General features: G+C 65.9%; 1 non-coding gene across 1 annotated transcript; it reads left to right on the forward strand.

Moving 5' to 3' along the window:
- Positions 1 to 2,540: 2,540 nt before the first annotated feature.
- LOC141979275 (5S ribosomal RNA) lies at positions 2,541 to 2,659 on the forward strand. The gene has a single exon (XR_012636696.1). It is a non-coding gene; the product is annotated as a 5S ribosomal RNA (ribosomal RNA).
- The last annotated feature ends 2,341 nt before the right edge of the window (positions 2,660 to 5,000 follow it).

The raw sequence follows: 5,000 nt of genomic DNA on the forward strand, positions 1-5,000 counted from the left end.
CCGCTAGAGAAGAAGTCGGCGACCCAGACAGGGAGGGCGGCAGGGGTTACTGAGGCTCCAGCGAGAGGGCGGTACGTGGGTCCCACCGACAGCCGACGGAGGCTCCAGCACCCGGGGCCCGCGCCCCGGAGCGTGCCTGGAGAAGGACCGTCGGGCACGGCGGGGGACCGCAGCGCGCCCCTGCTCGCTCTCGCGACGTGTTTGGCCCTGCCGAGCCTCGCGGCTCCCTGGGTTTTCGGACCCCTGGGTGGGCTGCCGGAGCCGCTCGACCTCGCAGGGCGGAGATCTCGGCCGGCTGGCCCCACGGCGCGGAGGGCCGGGCACGCGCCCGGGCCCCCCCCCAAAGGAGGAAAGTCCCAATCGGCCCCAGGATCCGGGGACGCGAAGAGGAAGAGGGACCCGATCCGCCTGAACGCCAGACGCCCCCTGCGGTCGGGGGCGCCGGCCCGCGAAGGACCCTTCCCGTCGCGAACGTGAGCGCCACATCGATCGGAAGGCGAGAGAGGAGCGGGCCCCCCCTCCCTCCGGGGGGCGCCGACAGTCGGAGTTCGCATCCCGGCCACCGGGCCTGCACCGGGGGTGCGAGGGGACGACGGGGTCCCCGGAGGAAAAGAGCCGGAAAAGGGGGGGCTCGGGGGGGCCGGGGGCCGCCCCACCTGCCAACGTGCCCCTGTCCCCCCTCACAAGATCGGGTACAACGCGCAGATTGGTCCCCGAGGCTCATCTCTGGTTCTCACAGGTTCCGAAAAACCTGTTCTCAGAAATCTCCTCGCACCCGTCAAAATGAACTAGTCGAAAAATCCAACCGCCAATTTAGGGGGACCAATCTGAAATCCTATCCGACCTCCTGGTTCTCTCGGTCGGCCGAGGGCACTTTTGGCGACCCCATCCGGACTTCCGTGAGACTGCCGGCCATCAGGTCAACCCGTCACTTTGAATGGGGTTGACCTGATGGCCGAGCAGGGACTTAGACATTTTTTCAGCCTTTTCCTCGGGGTTGACCTGGTGTCCCGGGGGGACTTAGACATTTTTTTCAGCCTTTTCCTCCGGGTTGACCTGGTGTCCCGGGGGGACTTAGACATTTTTTCAGCCTTTTCCTCCGGGTTGACCTGGTGTCCCGGGGGGACTTAGACTTTTTTTCAGCCTTTTCCTCCGGGTTGACCTGGTGTCCCGGGGGGACTTAGACTTTTTTTCAGCCTTTTCCTCCGGGTTGACCTGGTGTCCCGGGGGGACTTAGACATTTTTTTCAGCCTTTTCCTCCGGGTTGACCTGGTGTCCCGGGGGGACTTAGACTTTTTTTCAGCCTTTTCCTCCGGGTTGACCTGGTGTCCCGGGGGGACTTAGACTTTTTTTCAGCCTTTTCCTCCGGGTTGACCTGGTGTCCCGGGGGGACTTAGACTTTTTTTCAGCCTTTTCCTCCGGGTTGACCTGGTGTCCCGGGGGGACTTAGACTTTTTTTCAGCCTTTTCCTCCGGGTTGACCTGGTGTCCCGGGGGGACTTAGACATTTTTTTCAGCCTTTTCCTCCGGGTTGACCTGGTGTCCCGGGGGGACTTAGACTTTTTTTCAGCCTTTTCCTCCGGGTTGACCTGGTGTCCCGGGGGGACTTAGACATTTTTTTCAGCCTTTTCCTCCGGGTTGACCTGGTGTCCCGGGGGGACTTAGACATTTTTTTCAGCCTTTTCCTCCGGGCTGACCTGGTGGCCGAGCGTCTCGCCGTCCGCGGCCGGAGCTAGAGATGCCCCCCCCCCCAGGCCAGCCTGCGAAGCCGCGGCCAGGATCGGGCCCCTGGAAGTCTGACTAAAAATTTTCACCGACCCCAAAAACGGTTAGGGGGGGCCTCATAAAGCCTCCGGAGCGAAAAAAAAAAAAACGGAAAAAAGGATCGGGCCCACCCGAGGCAGGGGAGTCAGTAAGGGAAAGGGGACGAGGCGGCCCGGAGCCGGGTGCCCGGAGCCGGGTGCCGGCGGCCAGGATCGGGCCCCTGGAAGTCTGAAAAATTTTTTTCACCGACCCCCAAAGTGGTATTGGGGGGGGCTCATAAAGCCTCCGGAGCGAAAAAAAAAAAAAACGGAAAAAAGGATCGGGCCCACCCGAGGCAGGGGAGTCAGTAAGGGAAAGGGGACGAGGCGGCCCGGAGCCGGGTGCCCGGAGCCGGGTGCCCGCGGCCAGGATCGGGCCCCTGGAAGTCTGAAAAAAATTTTTTCACCGACCCCCAAAGTGGTGTTGGGGGGGGCTCACGAAGCCTCCGGAGCGGAAAAAAAAAAACGGAAAAAAGGATCGGGCCCACCCGAGGCAGCGGAGTCAGTAAGGGAAAGGGGACGAGGCGGCCCGGAGCCGGGTGCCCGGAGCCGGGTGCCCGCGGCCAGGATCGGGCCCCTGGAAGTCTGAAAAAAAAAATTTCACCGACCCCCAAAGGGGTGTTGGGGGGGGGCTCACGAAGCCTCCGGAGCGGAAAAAAAAAAACGGAAAAAAGGATCGGGCCCACCCGAGGCAGGGGAGTCAGTAAGGGAAAGGGGACGAGGCGGACCGGAGCCGAGTGCCTACGGCCATACCGGACGGAAGGCCCCCGATCCCGTCCGATCTCGGAAGGTAAACCGTCCCGGGCCTGGCTAGTACTTGGATGGGTGACCGCCTGGGAATCCCAGGTGCCGTAGGCAGCTTTTCCCGCTGCGAGCCAGCTCTCTCCTTTTCTGGGGAACAAGGGCAGGGTCGCCCTGCCAGGGGCCCTGGGGCTGAAGTCCCTGCCGGCCACCAGGTCAACCCGGAGCCTGCCCCTCTGCGGCCAGCAGGTCAACCCCATACCGGCAGGGGGTTGACCTGGTGGCCGGGAAGCAGAGCGGCCAGCAGGTCAACCCCATACATTCAGCGGGTTGACCTGGTGGACGGGAAGGAAAGCGGCCAGCAGGTCAACCCCATACTTTCAGCGGGTTGACCTGGTGGCCGGGAAGGAAAGCGGCCAGCAGGTCAACCCCATACATTCAGCGGGTTGACCTGGTGGCCGGGAAGGAAAGCGGCCAGCAGGTCAACCCCATACATTCAGCGGGTTGACCTGGTGGCCGGGAAGGAAAGCGGCCAGCAGGTCAACCCCATACATTCAGCGGGTTGACCTGGTGGCCGGGAAGGAAAGCGGCCAGCAGGTCAACCCCATACATTCAGCGGGTTGACCTGGTGGCCGGGAAGGAAAGCGGCCAGCAGGTCAACCCCATACATTCAGCGGGTTGACCTGGTGGCCCGAAAGCAAACCGGCCACCAGGTCAACCCGGAGCCTGCCCCCGCGGGCAGGGGCCAAGCGGACCCCCCTCCGCCCGGGCTTGCCCTGCTCCGAGCCGGGGCTTAATCCCCGTCCGGCCACCAGGTCAACCCGGAGCCTGCCCCTCTGCGGCCAGCAGGTCAACCCCATGCCGGCAGCGGGTTGACCTGGTGGCCGGGAAGGAAAGCGGCCACCAGGTCAACCCCATACTTTCAGCGGGTTGACCTGGTGGCCGGGAAGGAAAGCGGCCACCAGGTCAACCCCATACTTTCAGCGGGTTGACCTGGTGGCCGGGAAGGAAAGCGGCCAGCAGGTCAACCCCATACATTCAGCGGGTTGACCTGGTGGCCGGGAAGGAAAGCGGCCAGCAGGTCAACCCCATACATTCAGCGGGTTGACCTGGTGGCCGGGAAGGAAAGCGGCCAGCAGGTCAACCCCATACATTCAGCGGGTTGACCTGGTGGCCGGGAAGGAAAGCGGCCAGCAGGTCAACCCCATACATTCAGCGGGTTGACCTGGTGGCCGGGAAGGAAAGCGGCCAGCAGGTCAACCCCATACATTCAGCGGGTTGACCTGGTGGCCGGGAAGAAAAGCGGCCAGCAGGTCAACCCCATACATTCAGCGGGTTGACCTGGTGGCCGGGAAGGAAAGCGGCCAGCAGGTCAACCCCATACATTCAGCGGGTTGACCTGGTGGCCGGGAAGGAAAGCGGCCAGCAGGTCAACCCCATACATTCAGCGGGTTGACCTGGTGGCCGGGAAGAAAAGCGGCCAGCAGGTCAACCCCATACATTCAGCGGGTTGACCTGGTGGCCGGGAAGGAAAGCGGCCAGCAGGTCAACCCCATACATTCAGCGGGTTGACCTGGTGGCCGGGAAGGAAAGCGGCCACCAGGTCAACCCCATACAGGCAGCGGGTTGACCTGGTGGCCCGAAAGCAAACCGGCCACCAGGTCAACCCGGAGCCTGCCCCCGCGGGCAGGGGCCGGCATACCCCCGTCCGTCCGGGGTCGCCCTGCCCCGGGCTCCGGGCTTAAGTCCCGAGCGGCCACCAGGTCAACCCGGAGCCTGCCCCCGCGGGCAGGGGCCGGCGGACCCCCGTCCGTCCGGGGTCGCCCTGCCCCGGGCTCCGGGCTTATTCCCCGTCCGGCCACCAGGTCAACCCGGAGCCTGCCCCCGCGGGCAGGGGCCAGGCGGAGCCCCGTCCGTCCGGGGTCGCCCTGCCCCGGGCTCCGGGCTTAAGTCCCGAGCGGCCACCAGGTCAACCCGGAGCCAGCCCCCGCGGGCAGGGGCCGGCGGAGCCCCGTCCGTCCGGGGTCGCCCTGCCCCGGGCTCCGGGCTTAATTCCCGTCCGGCCACCAGGTCAACCCGGAGCCTGCCCCCGCGGGCAGGGGCCAGGCGGACCCCCGTCTGTCCGGGGTCGCCCTGCCCCGGGCTCCGGGCTTAATTCTCCTCCGGCCACCAGGTCAACCCGGAGCCTGCCCCCGCGGGCAGGGGCCAGGCGGAGCCCCGTCCGTCCGGGGCCGCCCTGCCCCGGGCTCCGGGCTTAAGTCCCGAGCGGCCACCAGGTCAACCCGGAGCCTGCCCCCGCGGGCAGGGGCCAGGCGGATCCCCGTCCGTCCGGGGTCGCCCTGCCCCGGGCTCCGGGCTTAATTCTCCTCCGGCCACCAGGTCAACCCGGAGCCTGCCCCCGCGGGCAGGGGCCAGGCGGAGCCCCGTCCGTCCGGGGTCGCCCTGCCCCGGGCTCCGG

Source organism: Natator depressus, chromosome 28, assembly GCF_965152275.1.
Source record: "Natator depressus isolate rNatDep1 chromosome 28, rNatDep2.hap1, whole genome shotgun sequence".
Taxonomy (NCBI): Eukaryota; Metazoa; Chordata; order Testudines; family Cheloniidae; genus Natator; species Natator depressus.